A 21,427-nucleotide genomic window follows, 5' to 3' on the forward strand; every position below is an offset into this window, starting at 1 on the left:
CTCTGCGGCGGGCGCGGGGCTGCGGCCTGGGCGGCCTGGTCGGCGCTCTCCAGCTCGCCATTGTTGTGTCTCGGCGGCCAGGGCGGGAGGCCGGCGGGCCGGGCGGGGCCGGGATCGGATCGCCGTCGGGATCGAGCCGGAAGGCTCTCCAGCGCCTGGGGACAGCGGCCTCGTAGGCCGGGGCGGGGGACGCGGGACCCCGAGGCCGCCCGGAACCGCAGACCGAGCGCCGCCCCGGCTCGGGTGGGTTCGGCTGCGGGAAGCGGGGTGGTGTTTTCACGGCACCCGAAGCCGCTGCTAAAGATGTGTAATAATAAACAGGATGTCGCTGCTCGGGGCCTGCCGGATTGATGGGTTTTTGTCTTTTTTTTCCTTCGCCTACCTTTTAAGAGAGAAATGCAGTCCTGTTGAGGTCGTGGGCCTCTCTGGAGAGGATCTACCTGCACAAAGTGGACTCTTTCTTCTTTGTAAATATCGTGGGGAGACGAAGCCCACTGTAGGGCAAGAATAGGTGTCGTTGCCCCCCCACCCCACCCCCGGCAATGGTGAGCTTGAAGGAAGTGGGAGAAGGGGGGGCGCCGATGCTCTCCGGAGTGTGTCATTTGCTAAATGGCTGCCTGAGAGAAACGTTTATAGAAGCCCGTCTTTTGCAGTGTAGTTAAATTTCATCCACAGTTTTCTTTCCTGAGAAGGTTAGCGTGTATTCTCGGTGTGTTGTCTGCCTAATACATCTCCTTTGGGCGTTCAGTGCGTCCATTTGAAGCCTTGGCGTCTTTTCTTGGCAGTACAACTGCAGGGGCTTGTATTGTATCGTAATGTCTGCACCGTCGTGGTGCAAGCTGGGACCTGCGGGGTGCAGGCTGTGGAGTGGGACACCTACTGCCACCGCCTCCAAACTGAGGGGACTCAGCGTTCATCGGCAGGGAGGCATGACTTGGCATGCAGTCGGTGCCCCATGGCTACTCAGCGTTGTCAACCTAGGATACGAGGTTTGCCACTTGTGGTGTCATCCATGCTGGGGCAAGCCACAGGTGCTGACTTGAAGCGGCGACATTGGAGCTGGGGTTCAAAACACTGGGTGATGTAGGACTGCTGGGAGTCCCAGGCCAGCCTGGGCTCCACCGTGAAAACCCAGCAAAATTCCCACATTGTCGGTACTTGGTCAGTGTGGGCCTCTGGGGAAGGAGCGTGGGAAGGCATGTGTAGTCAGTCCTCTGGAACATACTGGCTCTCTAGTGCAGGGGGCTTTCTAGTGGGTAGCTGGGTTTCAGCGGGGTGGACCTGTACTACGAGAGTAGTCTTCGGAAGGTAACTGCCCTCCTTGGGGATGGGCAAGTAATTGCTTGGGAGCCTTCAGCTTGTTCAGGCAAGTGTGCCTTTGGAGCCCTGTTACTCTTGAGTTAACTTTACCCAAGTCTCTTAGCCGTCTATAAAATGGGAATAATTAGGACTGCTCGTGTATCTCGTGGGAACCTCAGGTAAGATTCAACAGCAGAACGTTTCCATTCGTGGGGAGGTGGTAGACTTGTATGTTCCTTGGTTTTGCTGGTCCCTTTTAATCTCTGACTTTCTTCTTCCTGTTGTGGCTTAATAGAATTGTGACCCCGGCCCCGCCCCAAATGCTGTGACCAGCAAATGTTTTGATATTGTCTTTGTTACCATCGTGCCCAAAATCAGGGGCCTAGTTTAGAAGAGGCACGGAGCTCAGCCAGGTTTCTGAGGTGGATGGGAGATCACGGAAGGGCCAAGGATAATAAAGCAGGGGGGGGGGGTGGGGCTGGGTGGCCACGACCAATATTGGTCTTACTCTGAGTGATGACTGAGGCCTAGCTTGCCTCTTGGACTAACCCTGAGTAACTTGTTGGTCCCCACTTGGATAAACAGTGACTTGCATCCGGGAGGGAGTAGGGGGGTTGTCTTACGATGTTTGGCTTCATCATCTTGCTGAGTTTTAAGGGACTTCCATGCCCCTTCCACACCCTTTATTCCTCTGCCGTTTGGTTGTCTGGCCTCCCTCACTGGTCTGGTCCTAGCTTGCTGGTGGCTGGTAGGTTGGGGAAGACGGAAGTCTACGGTGCCTGCCCCCAAGATTTTAATTCCTGGGGAGCTCTAGCATTGTGCTGCCTGTGTGGCACCCTGGTGGGGCCTGCCCTAAGGCTTCTTCACCCTCCACTGACCTGGAATGGGTGAGGGGAAATCCCAGGGCACTTAGAGGCAAAAGCCTGGGAGAGTGGAGTTTCTGGAATGGCTGGTCAGAACTGGCTCCTGAAGCTTGGGCTTTGCTGAGGGATTTTTTTTGCTGGGCCTCTTAACCTCCCTCCATCAAGTTTAAAACACACACACACACACACACACACACACACACACACACACACACACACACACACACACACACACACACAGCATTTTTTCTCTGGAAGATTATTGCACTTTCAAGCTTTTTTTTGTTTTTTTGTTTTTCGAGACAGAGTTTCTCTGTGGCTTTGGAGGCTGTCCTGGAACTCACTTTGTAGACCAGGCTGGCCTCGAACTCACAGAGATCCGTCTGCCTCTGCCTCCGGAGTGCTGGGATTAAATCAAGCTTTTTTTAAAACCCCCTTTGCTTACACAAAGTACCAACTCCAGTTGCTAATGGCTGAGGGTTGGTTACATCTCCCATTGTTCTACCATTTAAGATTGTTTCGGTGTTTCTATTTCAAACCAAATAGCCTGGGAAGACCTTCGCATGTATTTCTAAATTCCATGAGGAGGCTTCTCTGCCGTCAACCGTTCAGTTGTGTTACAGGCCAGCAGGTATTAATAGGGCCTGTCCATAGCAGATGTTTTTTTTTTTTTTTTTGGTTTTTGGAGACAGGGTTTCTCTGTGGCTTTGGAGGCTGTCCTGGAACTAGTTCTTGTCAACCAGGCTGGCCCACAGCAGATCTTAAAACATTTTTCTCCTAAAAAAAAGAAAGAAGATGGCCAGCAGACATCTGTTGGGTTTTGTACTGTGGGCTTGTTATTTTTGGTTTTGTAATGAATATTGTGTGCAAAGCCAGGGCTTAGTGAGTCTAAAGGCCTTTTGTTTTTGTTTTTTAGTCATAGTTGATTATATTTATTATATGTCTCTCTTTTCGTGTCCCTTTTAATCCCTGACTTTCTTCTCCTGTAGTGGTCCTGGGACAGCCTGTGGGAGTCGGTTCTCTCTTTCAATCATGTGGGTCCTTGGGCTCAAACTCTGGTTGTTGGGGTTGGTGTCAGTCACCCTTACTACCCAGCCATATCTTGGCCCTCAGTGTGTGTTAGTGTTACTATTATTTAGGTTTGCATAGACTGGAGAGCATTTGGATGGGGTCACACAGGGGCCCGTGGTGCTGGAAGCTGAGGTGGTTAGCTTTCTGGGGCAGGGACATTGTTTACAATGAGCCTTTAGGATCCACAGGGGCGCTTTGGCCTCGTCTCCTGGGAGCTGGCAGACCTGGGCATCACCACAGGTGATGCTGCTGTTTACACCAGCAGACACGTGGGAGATCTGTGTGCCAGGAGGGTGTTTGCCTTGGTGACTTGAGTCAGGAGCCTTGCTTGGGCTTTGTTCTTTTTTTTTTTTTTTTTTTTTTTAATCCTGTGATTTCCCAAACCTCAGCAGTGCTGTAGGATGCTTTTCCTGCAGGAGGAGGCTGGCTGTGCAGGGTAAAAGTCCACGTGAGTGGCTATTGTCTGAAATGTTTGCTTCTGTGCCTCTCCGAAGCCAACTGAGGTCCTTTATCCCTCCTTCCCAGACCACTGGCTTCGCTGGGAGAAGCTGAGTTGATTCATTTTCAATTTTCCAGTCATGGACCAGATACTCCGTGGTCACTTATTTCCCTGCCAGTGTGTAAGGCCCTTTAAAATAATGTTTCCAAGCCCCTATGATTAAAGTGAAATCCCTGAAGAAAACAAATTAGGGAATCCTGAAAAGGATTAATAAGAAAATACAAATAGAGACCACCTACTCTCACCCCCTAGACTAGACAGAAGGAAGATGGATGTGTTGGCATCTTTCCACGCTGCACGGTTGACAGCGTGGTTCTTCCAGTGAAGGTTGTATTTCATGCATCTGCAGTGATTTATTAAATCTGACAGTTTGTTAGGCAATTTGGTTGTTGTTACTCACCCTCCCTCCCAGCAAACAAGACATTCCTGCCTTGTTCTTATCTCTGGTTAGCTCCCTAGTGGGATTTCTGAGGTCGAAGGGTATGAGGCCCATCCCGGTTTCTTCGGGAGTTTTCAGTATATCCAACCTGACTCTTCTATCTTGAACCACCAGGTTCTGGGTGGCTCTCTCCGGATCACAGTCTTTTGATTTTTTTAAGATTTGTGTTGATTATTTTTAATTGTGTTTATCTATGTGGGTATATGTGCATGGGACTGTAGTGCTTGAAGAGTTCAGAAAAGAATGATGGATGCCCTGGACCTGAAATTACAGGTGATTGTTTGCGGCCTGATGTGGGTACTAGGAGCCAAACTCAATCCTTTGGAAGAAAATAACTGATCTTAATGCTTCCCTGTCCCTCCAGTCCCTGGTTCAAGGTTGTCATCACAGCTGGATCAAGTGTAGACAAGGCTGTCTCAAACCCGAATTGTTCTGTAGGTATGGCAGGAAGGCCCTCCGAAGAGAGGTTTTGTGGGAAGCCTCTCATTATTTTCTTTTGGGGGGGTATGTTCAGATTAAAGGTATGAGCTACCACCCCAGGGGGTGGGATGGATGGGTAGTGGTTTCTCTTTTAGTTTCTCTTTGAAGCACTCTGATGAGGCCTGGAATACATTTTGTAGGCCAGGCTGGCTCCAAACTCACAGAGATCCAAGCCCAGCATGGTGGAACATGCCTTTATTCCCATCCTGGTCTACAAAGTGAGTTCCAGCACAGCCAAGGTTTCACAGAGGAGCCCTGTCTTGGATCCAAAAAACAAAACAACAACAAAAACTCCAAACCTCACAGAGATTCACATGTTTCTGTCTCCTGAGAGTGCCGTGGTGAAGGGTGTGGGCCACCATGCTTGGTTCTGTAACCCAGGTGGGCCTTGAATAGGCAAAACTGCTTCCATTTCCCAAGTACCAAGATTACAGTATGTGCTACCATCTTCTGCTTTTCTTTTTTATTTTTTTAAGATTTATTTATCATGTATACAGTGTTCTATCTGCATATATCCCTGCAGGCCAGAAGAGGGCACCAGATCTCATTACAGATGGTTGTGAGCTACCATGTGGTTGCTGGGAATTGAACTCAGGACTCCTGGAAGAGCAAACGGTGCTCTTAACCCTCTGAGCCATCTCTCCAGCCCCAGCTTCTGCTTTTCTTTATCACACTTTTTACAATTTGTAAACAAAAGTTTTAAAAGTAATTTATTTCTTTGTGTGTTTGTACAGTGTGTATGCTATTCAAGAATGTGTGCATGCTTATGGAGGGTTGAGATTGAGTTTGGTGTCTTCCCAGGTAGCTCTACTGTATGTACAGAGGCATGGTCACTTGAACCCAAAACTCACTGATCTGGCTAGTTTAACCAGCCAGCCTGCTTCCCTGATCTATATCCGAGTGTACGGCACTGCAGGTGGCCGTCATGCTTACCTGGCTTTCATGGGGTGTTAGGTATTTGAACTCTAGTTTTCATGCTTGTGCAGCAAGTGCTTTACACACAGAACCATCTCTCCAGCCCCTAAGCAATTTTTATTGTGCTAAAAATTCACTGTAAGTGTCCAGTTCAGTGGCATGAGGTCTAGTCACAGGGAGGGGCACACACTCACTGCCCAGCATCTCCGGGTGGATCCTCCTGAGCTGACAGGCCAGGCATTAGATACTCCCTCTTCCTCCAGTGTCAGCAGCTGCCAGCCTGCTCTGTGTCTGATTTTGGCCATTTTGAGTACCTTGTATGAGCAGGATAACCCACAGTTCATCATTTTATTCCTGGCCTGCCTTATTTAGCATGCTCCCAAGACTCATTCCATATTGCAGTGTTTCAGAACTTCCTGAGGCTGAGACGGGAGGGTCAAGAATTTCAGTGTAGCCTGATCTGCAGAGCCAAACGCTGTCCTGAAAACAAACAACATGGATGGCCAGATGGCTCAGCAGGTAAAAGTATGTGCTACCTGACAGTGCAAGCCGGATGCTGACCTGAGTTAGAGCCCAGTGACGCTAGGAGGGCACCAAGTCTTCAGTCATCCTCAGACTGCCTCCTCCACCGCACGTGCACGGCCACTTTCTTGTGTACATGTGCGCTGCCTTTTCTTCACCCATGTGTTCTTCTGTACCAGACTGCTGGTAAGCACACTGGTAAGCACACATGCTTTTAGTCTGGAATGCCTCACCCCCCCACCCCAGTGCGAGCAGTTGTTTCCTGTGTCAGTGTGTTCTCAGGGCCACCTGTGAGCGAGGTGAACTAGAGAGTCGGGTAAGAGGGTCTCGAGAGGCCAGCAGAGTCAGGTTCAACCCCACCCGGGGAACGTCGGGATTCTCTTCTGCAGTTTGTGGCAGAATTGAAAGCGGTACCATGAGGCCCGGGGTGTTAAGAATGGGTTTTACATTGAAATCAGAAACTGCAGATCCCTGGAGAGAGCTCATGTTTTCCAGGGTACTCGGGCCCTTGGAGTATAGACATTCTGTAAATGCTCAACCTCCCAGCATGCCTTGGGGCATGCCTTTGTACAGATGATGGGATGGAAGAAGGGGGCTATGGCCAGCGCCCTTGCCCAGGTTTCTTTGTGTTCCCCAGAACTTTTTGGGCAGGTGGTGTTTATAGATGCCTAAAGTACAGCTCTGTTCCCACAAGGACAGAAAATACAGGCCTGTTTGGGAGGACTGGGTCCCTCCTGCCTGGGTGACCTGTCTGGGACTGAATGAGCTCAGTGTTTAGAAGTCGCCAGGGAGAGCAGGGGGTTGTTTTGAGACCAATATGACATTTTCTGGTGTTTGTTTCCCTGGTAAATTAACTACAAAAGTACGTATGTGTACATATACAGTACTGGTTTAAATACTGGAAAAAGTGAGTGTGCCGAGAGAAATGCAAGGGTTTTCTCATAATCCCCCAGCAATAAGCACTGTTTACAGTTTACTGTGTTTATCCTGCCAGACTCGGGCACTGGTGAGTGTAGGATTGATGGGCTTGGGGAAAGACAGTTTTAGAAAGCAGAGGGGTGGGTGGGGGTGTGGCTGGGTGCAGAGACGCAGCTCAGCATAGGAGCACACCTGAGGTCCTGGGGGCTGGAACCAAGATTGTGAGAAACAAAGGCCAACTGTGGGATCATCTGGGGGCATTAGAGAGGGCATGCACTCAAACGCGGTGCTGGGGCCTCTCCTTAGTCATAGAAACACATGGGACCCTTCTTAATATTCACAAGTAGTGCTTACTGGGTTATTTTTTATTTTTTTGGTTTTTTGAGACAGGGTTTCTCTGTGTAGCCCTGGCTATCCTGGAACTTGCTTTGTAGACCAGGCTGGCCTCGAACTCTCTGAGATCCATCTGCCTTTACCTCCAGTGCTGGGCTTAAAGGCATGTGCCACCACCACCCAGTGCTTATTATGTTTTAAAAAAATGTACAGATGTATAAAAAAACAAAATGAAATTAGTTCAATCGTCAAAAAATAGCTCAGTTCTATGGCTCATATATATTATTTATAGACTTATTTTTCAACAAGAGGTCTCACTGGCTTGCCTGGGATTGACTATATAGACCAGGCTACCTTTAGCTCACAGGGGTCCATTTACCCTGGTGCTGAGATTAAAGGCTTGTGCCACCACACCTTAATACATACATTGAGATGGGTGAGGTGGCTTATGCCTTTCTTTAATCCCGGCACTCAGCAGGCAAAAGGAAAAGTTGTTTAAAAAATACAGCTTTATTTACAAATTATAGAAAGTGCAATGAAAAAAGATGGTAGCACACACTAATCTCGAAACTTGAGAAGTAGAGGCAGGAGGATTGCCATTGTGTCTTAGTCGGGTTTCCTATTGCTGCGATGAAGCACCATGACCAAAAGGCAAGTGGGGAGGAAAGGGTTTACTGGCTCACACTGCAGCACTGCTGTTCACCACTGAAGGAAGTCAGAACCCAGGACCAGCAGCCCAGGGGTGGGCTCACCACCATGGGCTGGGCCCCCCCTCACCAATTGAGAAACCGCCTTACAGCTGGATCTCATGGAGGCATTTCCTCAGCTGAGGCTCCTTCCTCTCTGATGACTCTAGTTTGTGTCAAGTTTACACACAAAACCAGCCAGCGCATCACTCAAGGCTAACCTAGGTTACATAGCTGAGTGCGGTTGTGCACACCTTTAACACTGGCACTGGGGAGGCAGAGGCAGGTGTATTTCTGTCTCTGTGGGTTCCAGTCAGCCGTGGATAATAGTGAGATCCCGTTTCAGAAATTGTGTGTGTGTGTTTCTCTGTGTGTGTGTATGCATGCATGCTTGTGAGCAAGTGTATACATACTTGAGGGACTGTGCCGTGGTGCATATGCAGAGGTCAGAGAACAACTTCCTCTTCAGAATCGTGATGTGTATTAAACAGCCCGTGAGGGTGTTGGCAGACTGCTCCTTGAGCAGCGTCTTGAGAGTCCTTTGCCCTTTGTGCAGCTGTGCCTGTTGGTATGTGGTAGGTGTGAGGGAGAGCTCCCACTGCAAGGCCTTTGGAGTCCTCTTGGAAGGTAGTAGGTTGAGGTTGTGATCTGTTGGTCAGAATTGGTTTGCGGGTGTGGGTCTGTCGTACAGGGAGCTGCTCTGATCTGTCAGGTGATACCTGTGTGCAGCCGGGAGGAGGGTGCAGTGAGGCTGGGGGCTAAAAAGGCAATCCTTGGTGTTGATGCGAACTTCTGGCCTTGCTTACTGGAGCCTGGTGCACACGGTCCACAGACTGCCTGCCTCTCTTTGGAGTTTTCTGTGGTCCCTTGGCGTTGTGCAGTCTCCAGTGGAATGTGTTTGGATGCTAGGGCCTGTAATGGCCTTGCACAGATTCTCCCAACTCTTTATATCTTTATTATTAAAATTATTACATATTTAGCTGGACAGTGGTGGTTCATGCCTTTAAATCCCAAGACTCAGGAGGCAGAGGCAAAGAAATCTCTGTGAGTCTGAGGCCAGACTGGTCTACTGAGTGAGTTCCAGGCTACACAGAGAAAAGGAACCCTGTTTGAAAACCCAGAGTTAATTATATATTTGTCTGTGTGCGCGTGCACTCTGCACGTGTGGAAGGAAGCTAGAGGAGTTATGGGAGCTGGTTCTCCCCTACCATGTAGGTTCAGGGGTTAAACTGGAGTTTTCTGGCAGCAAGGGCCTTAACCTGCTGAGCCTCTGTATTTTATCTTAGGTTTTTGAGACAAGGTCTTGTGTTGCTTAGGTTAGCCTTTAACACCTTGGGAAGCCAAGGATGCTCTTGGCTTGGCTGTGGCTTTACCACACCTAAAACAGTGATTGAAGAAGCAGATCTGATGAGGCCTTGGGGGTGGTGGAGTGCTGGGAAGGGGCGGACGGGGCTGAAGTGTGCCCCAGAGGAGACGTGTAGACTTCAGCACTGTCATCTCTGCATGCTGTCTCTGTGAACTCAAATCTAGGCGTTTACTGGAAGAGAGGCGTGGCACCCACCCCATCTATGCCCTCTGCAGTGGGTACAAGATCTGCTTCGGGGTCCACTGCCTTCCAGTCCAGAAGTTCTGCTGCTTTCAGCTGGTGACCTGGGGCTCGTCATTTAATCTTTTTGCTCTGCTCTGCTTGCTTGTAGAGTGCTGTAGCAGCACCTTCATAGAATGGAGGAGAGGATTTGGAAGGTCATGTACTTAAGTGTTTATAAGGCACCCGGCACGAGGCGAGCAGGCGCTCAATAAACAGGAGAGCTATTAATGGCCCTGAACTCAGCACTCAAGGAGGGCCCAGGGGTTTGGGAGTAGGCAGGCTGCACACTTGGGACTCCTTTGTTTGCTAGATGCTGAGGCTTCTAATTGTGCTAAACTGTGCGGTAGACACAGATCCAACAGCCACACCTTTTCCTCCAGGGCCTCAGACCCCTTAGCCAACACTGGCCTTCCTCGGAAGCAGGTGCCCTGAGCTCTTTCTGCCACTAACATCTCCAAAAATTCCACTGCCTCTTTTTTTTTTTTGCACCCAGTAAGGGTGTTTGTTTGATCACTGGCTGGGCTCTTCCTCCTAGAGTCTTTTCTCTTGGTGAGGGAGTGAAGGCAGGTGTGAGGGCCCTGGGCTCCGGTCTGGCTGTTTGGAAGCTCTGCAGCTAGCTGAGTTGGTCTCCAGAAAACGAAGTTCTCTTCTTAGCTCTCTCCCCAACTTGGAGTAGGACCTCATTGTTCTGGGAGACTCATTTCTTCAGCTGCTGTATGAGGATGCAACTGCCTCATTTCACCAACTGTCACACCGCACTGGTGTGCAGATTGACATACTGTCACAGTGTGGGGATCCCGGGGAACCAGTAGTGGTATATAGTGTGGGTTCTGCATTTTTTTTGTTTTTTGCTTCACTGAGGCCCTCAAAACAAGGCATCGGCGAACATTCAGGATTATAACAAAGATCTAACACTTGCATAACATGGGAAGTAGAAAATGAAAGTCATTGCTTCCTCCCTGCTGGTCCTCCTCCAATCCAGAGGACTACTGTCCTGAGAACAATCCCCAGTATAGCTGCTGTAGCCACCACAAGAACTGCGCTTGTGACCCCTGCCTGCCTGCCTGTCTGCGTGTAAAAGACCTATCAGATGTGGCTCCCTTGGGAAGAAGCACTGGGCTGCTTTGCACATCCTGGATGAATCATGGTGCTGGGCTGGCGAGGTTGACTGGGAACAAAGAATAGACTTAATTAGCTGATGGGTTCTGCGCTCCTGAGATCTCAGAGCTTTCCATTTGTTGCTGACATTTAAGGCCCGGGGAATGGGACAAGGTTGGCTGAGTCTCCATCCAAGATGTAGGCTGGTTAGGATAAGATTTTATTGGTTCAGGCAGATGTTCTGTTTGTGGGATAAAGGTCTGTGGGTGAACGATGTGGTTCTTCTTCTTCCTCCTCCTCCTCCTCCTCCTCTTCCCCTTCCTCTTCCTCTCCTTTCTCTTCTTTATTTTTTGAGACAGGGTTTCTCTGTGTAACAGCCCTGACTGTCCAGGAACTCACTCTGTAGACCAGGCTGGCCTCAAACTCAGAGATCCACCTGCTTCTGCCTCCCGAGTGCTGTGATTAAAGGTGTGTGCCACCACGGCCCAGCATATTCCTTTTTAAGGATTTACTTATTTTTGTTTTGTGTTCATGACTGTCTTGCCTGCATTCAAGTCTGTGGACCACATGCATGCAGTACCCAAGGAGGCCAGAAGAGGACATTGGATTGTTCTGGGACGGGTGTTAACAGAAAGCTGTGTGCTGCTTTGCGAGTGCTGGGGCTGAAACCTGGGACCTCTGCAAGAGCGGCAGCTGCTCTTAACCGCTGAGCCGTCTCTCCAGCCCTGGCTGTGATATTTCATAGGGATAAGTAGATCAGGATTCTCAGGATCATAGTTCACTGGACCCATCAGTTCCTTTGGGGAATGCCTGGCCCTTCTTTGAGTTCTTTTTCTATCTTTGTTCCTTCTGACCTGGTCTTGTCTGATGCGGGGCCCAGTGGCCATCACTGTACTGTCTTTTCTCTGAGGCATTGAGAAGAAACTGTGTTCTTTGTAGGACCCTTTGTTGGGGATCAACTAGACCAACTCAGCCTTTTTTCCCTTTTTCCCCTCCTTCAGAATTTTACCCTTATTTTCCTTGAAAGGAAGGAGACCTCATGGGGACTGGTTCCTTGGAGAATCCTTGCAAACAATCCTCTGGAGAGGGATGTGGCTCTGAGGGAGAGGAGGAAGGGCTGTGAGGACGGATGCTGCCACAGCTCTTTGTGGGCTTCCCTGTGCAGTCAGAGGTGTTCAGGCAGCCTGGAATGTGAGGCTTCACTCATGTTAGACGGAGTTCAGAGTGGCCTGTTGAGAGATCTCCTGAGGGATGTTTTATTTTTTTAATCTCATTGTGGAACCCTGGCTGGATTCAAACCCAAAACAGGTCTTGGACTGCCTCCTGGGTGCTGAGATGGTAGGTGTGTGCCTCTTCATCTGACCCCTTGGAGCTGGCTTCTCATGGCAGACACCATTGCCAGCTTCTGCCTCTTCCTGCAGCGCAGGATCAGGAGGAAAAATGGGTTTCCTTTGTTCTGTGTCGACTGTGCTTTGCATCATCCCAGCGCCCTTAGCATCACTCTCCATCCTTTCCTGCCCTTCAGATCTTCGAACGCAAACAACAGTGTGGCTTGTTGCCGGGCAGTGGTGGCACATGGCTTTAATTCCACCACTCAGGAGGCAGAGGGACCTGGATCTTTGTTTTTGTTGTTAGTTCAAGGCCAGCCTGGTCTGCACAGCCAGTTCCAGGATGGCCAGGGCTACACAGAGAAACCCTGTCTTGAAAAACCAATAAAAATAAAAAGTAATGTGGTTTGTGGAAATGTCAGGTGGTGCACAAGTACTGGTCCACATGTGTAAAGTGTGACAGCTGATTACTCTCGTGCTGTCCTGGAGCCAGGGGGAGGTGCTTGCTCCAGGCATCCTGTCAGGAGTGAGTTATGGTGGGTGGTGAGAGCTCATTCTCTCTCTCTCTCTCTCTCTCTCTCTCTCTCTCTCTCTCTCTCTCTCTCTCTCTCTCTCTCTCTCTCACACACACACACACACACACACACACACACAAAATAATAAATAAAGCATGATAAAAATTATGTCTTTTGAGATAGGGTCTCAGTGTGTATCCGTGGCTGGCCAGGACCTCACTCTGTAAACCATGCTGGCCAGGAACTCACAGAGAGCCTCCTGCCTACTTCTTGAGTACTGGGGTTAAACTGTCTGCCACCACCCTAGTTGTTTGAAAATAATTTTTTTAAAGCCACAAAAATTTTTTTGTTGTTGCCTCTCAGAGTTGGATTAGGCCTGGCAGCCTGCATGGTAGGTAAGCAACCTACCCCAGCCACACAGTCCTGGTTTCAAGTTTTATTCTATAGATGTAGAAAGGTAACTAAGTTATCCTACAGCTGGAGTCCATCTCACAATACTATTCTCCAGTCTCCTGAGAAATGGTTATCCAGGGCAGCAGGTAAAGGCTCTTGCCACAGTTGAGCTTAGGAGTGCCTTGAGATAGACTGTCCTCCTGGTGAGAGCAACTGGACTTTCTTTTCTGTTTGTTTTTCTAGACAGGGTTTCTCTGTGTAGCCTTGGCTGACCTGGAACTCACTCTGTAGACCAGGCAAACTCAGAGATCCGTCTGCCTCTGCCTCTCAGTGCTGGGATTAAAGGGGTGCACCAATACCACCTGGCTGAAGCTTTCTTTTCTTCTGTCTTTCCTTTTCTTATTTATTTAGACAAGGTCTTATTGTGTAGCCCAGCTGGCCTGGGACTAACAGCAGTCCTGCTGCCTCAGCCTCCTTAGTGCTAGGATCATAGGCATGGGCCATCATACCTGGCTTCTGTTTTTTTTTTGTTTGTTTGTTTGTTTGTTTTTGTTTTTGTTTTTTTGGTTTTACGAGACAGGGTTTCTCTGTATTGTTTTGGAGGCTGTCAGTCCAGCCCGTCCTCAAACTCACAGAGATCCGCCTGCCTCTGCCTCCCGAGTGCTGGGACTAAAGGCGTGCACCACCACCGCCCGGCTTCTGTTTTAATTATTTTAGGCTCTGTGATTGAAGATTTTGTTTGCTTGTCTGAATTTGGGACTTTCCTTCGAGTGAGATAGAGCTCCTCTCTGAACATGTCACATGTCTGTGTTCTGCTTTGTGACCTGATGTCTTCTGCACCATCCCCAGGCTGTGAGAATTTACGTATATCTTTTCACTTTCGTGTTTATGACTTCATCTTGAACTTGCTCTGCAATAAGTTCATGCCATTTATATTTTTTATGTGTGGATTGTCCCCCACCTTTGTAGAGTGGCTGTCTTCACTCTTTACTGTGTCTCTCATCCAAAACTGTATTTGTGGGTTTCATTCACGTACCCTTGTATTTGTTTGTTCTCACTACTGAATAGTATTTGGTTCTGTGAATATAGTGTTTGCTCGCCGTAGTGGGTGGTGGGCATCTGATCTATTTCTGCTTAGCTCCTCCAGATCATTATTAGTCTTGGGTCTTGTGTGTGTGTGTGTGTGTGTGTGTGTGTGTGTGTGTGTGTGTGTGTTTTGTCAGTCACAGGCAGGGTGTGGCAGTGGCGCAGGTGAATCCCAGTCACAGCTTGATTAGCACAGTGCTGTCAGTGCAGAAAGCTGCCATGGCCCCACATGCTTGCCAACCCATGGGTCCTTTAAGGGTGTAATTTCTGCCTAAATTGATCTCTAGATTCATGTAATTCCAGGGACAATCCCAGCAGGCTTTTTCTTTCCCTGTTGGCATTTGTTTGGAAATAGGTAAACTGATTTCTCAAATTTCTTTGAAAATGCAAAAAGCCAAGAATAATCAGAGCATTCCTGAAAAACAGAGCTGAGGGACTGTCCCACTAGGTATGAAGAAGATTCGCCAAAGCTGCAGTAATGAAGGCAGTGACATAGGGGCAAAAGGGACAGGCCATTGAGCTGATGGAAAGGAATGTCTAGAAGCAGATGGCACTACTTGAGATAATCTACTGTCTCAGCCCCTGTGTGCTAGTCACCTTCCTGTTACTGTACCACCTACCTGTGTTAAGTTACTTTAACAAGGAGAAAGGTTTAGTTTGGCTCATAGTTTTTCAGCTTCTAGTCCATGACCTTGTCATGACTCTGTGAAAAGTAGTATGTGTTGCTGGGAGCATGCAGCACTCACCATTACCAACCAGGGAGTAACAGAGACAAAAGCTAGGCATAGTGGTGCACACCTTTAATCCCAACAGCGGGAAGGCAGGAGGCAGAGGCCAGTGGCGTGTGCCACCAACGCCCGGCCCCTTTCATCCTTTATTTAATCCCTGATTATGATTTTTTTCTTTTCATTCTTGAGAGAGAGAGAGAGAGAGAGAGAGAGAGAGAGAGAGAGAGAGAGAGAGAGAGAGAGAGAGAGAGAGAGAGTCTGCCTTGCTGGGATGTAGGGAGAGAGAGGACACGGCTGTGGCAGGCTCCTCCTGGCTTCTCTCGCTTCGCTTATTCTGCTGGCGCCCTGTCCAGCCCCCATGTCCTTTGGCCTTTCTTAGCCTGCTTACCCAGTGGGGATCGGCTGACACTTGCTTGGTCCTCTTCCTTTCAGAGACAGCCACCACTCCCTGGTACTCTGGGGTGCTCCCTCCTAATAGGACAGTCCTCTCTGCAGCCCTTACCTTGTAGCATGTCAGTCTGCTGCTGCCATGCCCCAGAATTTCGTTTGTTCATTTTCCTTTTGGAGGGTTCTAGAAGAGTATGCAGTCTTTGAGCAGAGTGAACCCCCTGGATGTCGAGATGGTGTTTTTCTGGGTCCAGCAGAATGTAACTAGTGGCAATTTTTTTAGATGAGCATTTAGAGTCCCAGATGAAAGTCATGTGTCACAGCCTCCTCCCAGTGCCTACACTGCCCCTCTAAGGAGAGCACCAGGGCACAGAAGCTGAAGTCTTCAGTAGCACAGGCTCTGTGTTCATTTGAAGTGTTGGCATGTCACCTGGCACTGACTCCGAAGTAGCCATCTGTCCCCACTGGCTCCTTTTATCCCGAGAAGCCTTTGCCAGAGGCCCCACCTCACCTCCATGAGGTGGGAGTTCCCAGAGCAGCCAGGCTGCTCCTGGGGGATCATGGGAATACTCCTGGGCCTTGCCTGCTTGTGCTGGGTTGAGTTGAACTGAGGAGGCAGTGACTGGAAGGTAGACAGGTTGGAGAAAGTTTCCTGCCTGAGGCCCAGAAATCTCAGCCCTGGCTGCCCAAATTCCAGCTTACTGTGGGTGACATCATCCCCAGAGAGACTTTCGTGTAAACAGTTCCAGCTGGCCCACTCAGGGACAGCTGCAGCTGGCCGGATGGCAGCCTCTGAGTGTCTCTCTGCTTGTCTGTCTCTAGTTTCTTCTTTAAATTTCCCATATACACACGTGTACACACAGTTAGCAAGTCTGTTTAGAACTTGGTTACAATGCCTTGTGAGCTTTATAGGTTATGGTTTTCTTCCCTCCCCCCCAAAAAAACTCCACCTATCTATCTTATCTGTCTGTCTGTCTATTGTGTTTTTGAGACAGTTTCTTTGGCTGTCCTGAAGTGCTCTTTGTAGACTAGGCTGGCTCACAGAGATCTGCCTGCCTCTGCCTCCCAAGGGCTGGCATTAAAGGTGTGTGCTGCAGCTACCTAGCTTCTTGTTGTTTTTTTTAAATAATTTTTTTCTGTGCTGGGGACGGAACTTGGGGTCTTGTATGTTCTAGGTCAGCACTCTGCCACTGAGCTACATACCAGCCTTCATTGAACTCTTGAGATGAGAACCCAAACCATAGACGAAGAGAGTTAGTAACCAGAAGCAGGTAACTGACATTATGGCAGAGTATTCCTGAGAATTGGGGCAGCTTTGCCTGGCGGAGAGACCTGGGGTCATGTGCCTGGGTGGGACTTGTCGGGATTAAGTCTGTGTGTGTGTGTGAGGGGGTGGGGGCGGCATATAACTGTGTGGGCATCTGTGCTTTGCCAGATGTAGAAAGCCAGAGGAGAATGTTTCCTCTTCCTCTGTCACTCTGCTTTAGGGCCCGAGTCAGGGTTTCATGGAGCCAGAAGCGAGCCGTTTGGGTTAGGTTGGCTTGTTAGTGAGCCTCCTAGTGCTGGAATTACATCTTGTACAGCTGGGCTTGACTTCTTTGTGAGTGCTAGGGACACCTGCATGCATACATGAAAATTTTAAAGCTCTATCAAGTGTGTGTTTCATTGGTTATTTAAAAAGAAAAAAGATGTTATGGGAGAAAACCAAACAGAGCTGGTGAGCATCCACGCTTATTGTCCCTGTGTCCCTTGAAACTGGGGCAGTTTGGTGGTGTTTAAAATGGAGTCACAGTGGACTGTGCTCTCAAGAGAATCTTTCGAGAATTACAGGACACCAGGTTTCTATGGGCTCATACAGGGACTGACTCATGCCATCACGGCTTCGTTGTCATGATTTCAGGAGATGCACAGCAGTGTGGGGACAGGAACCCGGTGTACAGGGGAGCAGGGGTTGGGGCAGCTAGAGCAAGCCTGCCTAGCACAGGAAGGAGCCCAAGGTGGCAGAAGCTGAGTTCTCAGTGGCTAGAGATGAGAGCTGCTGTGATGTCCACAGGGTGGGTGCTGACAGTCTAGACAGAGAAACCCAGGTCGTGTGCTGTTTTTGCTCTGCGTAGCCCAAGGTTGACCTGAAACTCTCCGTCCTCCTTCTTCAGCCTTAGTGCTGGGCTTTGTAGATCACCACACTCAACTCATTGTCTTGTTCCTAAGAATAGACGACTAGACCGTGTGTGTGTGTGTGTGTGTGTGTGTGTGTGTGTGTGTGTGTGTGTGTGTGTGTGTAGGCTAGGCAGGACCCTTTCATTCTTTATTTAGCCCTGAGGTTTCTGACCTTAAGTCACAACCATTGTGGGGTGGAGGCAAGCTGCAAACCCAGTGTTTCAGAGATGTGACCCGGGACAAGTGTCAAGTGGTGTTGAGGCGGTGGGAAAGTGGATGAGCTGTGCTCAGCGTGAACCAGTTGCTATCTGAACTGTGACCCTGGTGGAAGAAGGGACTGCAGACCAGGACTGGAGATCAGTGTGTGGTCAGGCATGCGGAAAGGGCTTGTGAGCTAAGTGCAGGAGAATTGGGCCTGGGAAGAGGCTCCCTTCATTTTTCTTTTTCTTTTTTCTTTTTTGGTTTTTACGAGACAGGGTTTCTCTGTATTGTTTTCGATGCTGTCGGTCCAGCCCAGCCTCGAATCTTTTTTGGTTTTTCGAGACAGGATTTCTCTGTATTGTTTTCAAGACTGTCCTGGAACTCGCTCTGTAGACCAGGCTGGCCTCGAACTCACAGAGATCCACCTGCCTCTGCCTCCTGAGTGCTGGGATTAAATGCGTGCACCACCACCGACCAGCGAGGCTCCCTTTCTTATTTTAGTTTTTGGTGCATCTTTGGGCTTGGAGTCCTCTGGTGGTATCTAATAGCTCTGTAATAAACCCTGGCTTACTGAAACCCACATTCAGACCTGTTTCTTCTGGCTCATTTTGAAGCAGGTTTTTTTGTTTTTGTTTTTTGTTTGTTTGTTTGTTTGTTTGTTTGTTTGTTTGTTTTGAGACAGGGTCTTTTTGTAGCCCTGGTTATCCTGAAACTTGCTCTGTACATCAGACTGGCCCTGAACTCAGGGATCCACAAGCAGATCGTTTGTGGCAAGGTCTTCCACAGCTGAAAGACTTGGTTGTAGTGTTTCAGGCCTGGGCTCAGCTGTCTACATGGGCCAGCTTCTGGCTCAGAGAACGGAGACATGTGGGAAGCCTTAGGCTGGGCGTCAGTTCTCTCCTTCCACCTGACGGAACTCAGGCCGACAGGCGCTTGCATCTGCCCAGCCGGCTCACCTGCTCCCTACCCCTGCTGTTCTTTCTTTCTTTGAAGATGTATTCAGATTTTTGAAAGGATTTACTCTTATTTGCCTGCGTGTGTATGTTTCACCAAGTGTGTGCTTGGTACCCACAGAATCTAGAGGAGGGTGTCAGGTCCCCAGGAACCAGAATCGCAGACAGTTGTGAGCCACCATGTGGGTGCTGGGAACCAAACCCAGGTCCTCAGCAAAAGCAGCCAGAGCTCTTAACCATGGAGCCGTCTTTTCACTCCCTAGTTTATTTTTAGATTAAGAGTATTGTATGTCTGTGTGTTTGTGTCTGTGTGAGGGTTTGCACATGAGTGCAGGTGCCTGCAGAGGCCAGAAGAGGGTCAGATCCCCTGGAGCTTATGAACCACCTGACATGTTGCTGGGAATTGAGCTCCGATCTTGAGAGCGCTGTGCACTCAACTGCTGAGGCATCCCTCAAGCCTTGCGTCCTGCTTCTCTGAATGAATGCCAGGGTGTGGCGAATGCTGCCTGCCTCGTGCTCCTGCTGAGTGAGGCCCTGAGGCAACGCACTGAGGCTGGCCCATTCTGATGTGTCTGGTGATCCTTCTCTCTTGGATTCATCTTCATTTCCTCTCTACACTGGAGGTCAGGAAGCCTTAGCCTTGCTCAGCTCAGCTCCTCCTTTGTGAATGAGGGGTTTTTGCTCCCGTGTATGTTTTTATTTGTGATGCTTACACACTATGGTGATGCATTGGGCAAGGCCAAGCAGTTGCAGGTGAATGTATTTGTTGTCTGGCGCTGTGTGTGTGTGTGAGACGTTAGGGGACTTCCTGCTCTTGGTGTACCAGATGGCTGCTCAATGTGTCTGTGTTCTACAACCCAAGTGGTCCAGTGCCTGAGGTGTGTGCTGGCCTGTGACCCTTGAAATATCTGAAATAAGCAACTGAATCTTTGTTTTTGAGACAGGGTTTTCTCTGTGTAGCATTGGCTCTCCTGGACTAGTTCTTTAGACCAGACTGACCTTGAGTTCACAGAGATCGCCTGCCTCTGCCTCCCAAGTGCTGGGATTAAAGCTGTGCCCAACCATGCCCAGCTTGTTTTGTGCTTCCTTTTGTTATTATTCAAGACTTATTTTTATTTTATGTGTATGAGTTTTTTTCCCAAATGGATGCAGGTGGAACTGGGTTAGAATGTGTGAGCTGCCATGTGGATGCTAGGAACTAAGAACCCAGGTCCTCTGAGGAGCAGTAGTCTCTTAACCACTGAGCCATCTCTCCAACGGATTTTGTTTGTTTGTTTTTAGAGACAGGGTTTCTCTGTGTAGCCCTGACTGTCCTGGAACTCACTCTGTAGTCCAGGCTGGTCTCAAATTCACAGAGATCCACCTGCCTCTGCCTCCCGAGTGCTGGGGTTAAAGGCATGCACCATTTGTGCCTGGCTAACAGTGGAATCTTTAAAAAAATAATCCTTTTTGGCAGGATAGCCAGTGTAGTTGAGAGCTGCCCCTGAATTTGTTTTATAGCTGAGGATGGCCTCAACTAATAGTTTTCCTGTCTCTGCTTGTAACTGCTAGTACATGCATCACCACTCCTGGCTCTGGGGCCTTCCTTAGGCAATAGCTTTTTGGCAGATACTGGCACAATGATGATATTCTGATCTTCTGCTTGGATTTTATGGTATTAATTCTTTAATTTTTGAGTGAGATTTAATGAGTAAATTTATGAAGATTTAAGTATAATTTTTGTTACATTTAAGAATTTGCATTGGGCATTGGTGGCACATGCCTTTAATCCCAGCACTCGGGAGGAAGAGGCAGGCAGATCTCTGTGAGTTCAAGGCTAGCCTGGTCTACAGAGTGAGTTCCAGGACAGCCTCCAAACAATAGAGAAACCGTGTCTCGAAAAACAAAAAAATAATTTGCATGTGTTTGTGATGTGTTTGGACACACTCATGCCACAGCGTTTTTTTTTTTTTTTTTTTTTTGGCTTTTCGAGACAGGGTTTCTCTGTGGTTTTGGAGGCTGTCCTGGAACTCACTTTGTAGACCAGGCTGGCCTCGAACTCACAGAGATCCGCCTGCCTCTGCCTCCCGAGTGCTGGGATTAAAGGCGTGCGCCACCAACGCCCGGTGACACAGTGCTTTTTGAGGAGGTCAGAGGACACCTTGAAGGAGTGGGTTTGGAGAGCAAGCTTGGCAGTCAGTGTGTTAGTTACTAATTGGTTGTGATCAGCACCATGACCAAATGTGACTTACATAAGTGTTGTAAGATTCCAGAGGGAGACTCCATCATGGTGGGAAATGTCCTCAGAGCCCCAAATCAGGGCGGTGAGGTATCACATCTTCAACCACATGTGTAGCATGAATTCTAGTTGGTCTTAATAACAAAAACCCAGATCAAATACAGGGTAAATGCTGAAAGACCCGATAGACAAAGGAGCCAGCCACAGCCACTTCTTACCTCGCCAGCCCCTCCCTCAGCCTGCAAAGGGATGAGACCTGTCTATGCCCACCTTGTATTCCTCTCTTCGCCCAGTCATATCGCTTCTTGTTTTCTCATCCCCCTGCCTCCCAAGTGCTGGGATATGGCATCCAGTACCGTCACCTGCAGGCGGCCAGTGCAGCAGGTGGCCGCTGTCAGTCCATCCTGCCTGCTCTAATCACACCAGTGCCGCAGCAGCCACAGCCTGGAGTCTACTAGGCCCTGGACCTTTTGACCTTGGACAAAATCTGTCTGTCCTGACAACTGGACATGAATGCCCTACTCTGTCAAATGGTGTCTTCTAAAAAGGGTGTTGTATAGAGTCCGGGGCACCTGAGTGCCTGGGGGGGGGGGTGCCCGGTGCTTAGGAATGTCCATGGCTGTTGTGGTCAGCCTGAGTGCCCAGCTGTCTCTTCCCCCGCCAGTTATAGCCATCCCAGATAGCCTGGCTGGCCATCTGATCTGGCATATATCCAAAAGCGGACTGAAATTAATCCTGTTACCCGGAAAT

At 49.1% G+C, this 21,427-nt stretch overlaps 1 protein-coding gene across 9 annotated transcripts in view; it reads left to right on the plus strand.

The window, feature by feature from the left end:
* Positions 1-21,427, plus strand: part of Prrc2b (proline rich coiled-coil 2B) — a 79,657-nt gene that overhangs the window by 219 nt on the left and 58,011 nt on the right. The gene's annotated exons all lie outside the window — the stretch shown is intronic.

Source organism: Mesocricetus auratus, unplaced genomic scaffold (assembly GCF_017639785.1).
Source record: "Mesocricetus auratus isolate SY011 unplaced genomic scaffold, BCM_Maur_2.0 Super-Scaffold_100172, whole genome shotgun sequence".
NCBI classification, from domain to species: Eukaryota; Metazoa; Chordata; class Mammalia; order Rodentia; family Cricetidae; genus Mesocricetus; species Mesocricetus auratus.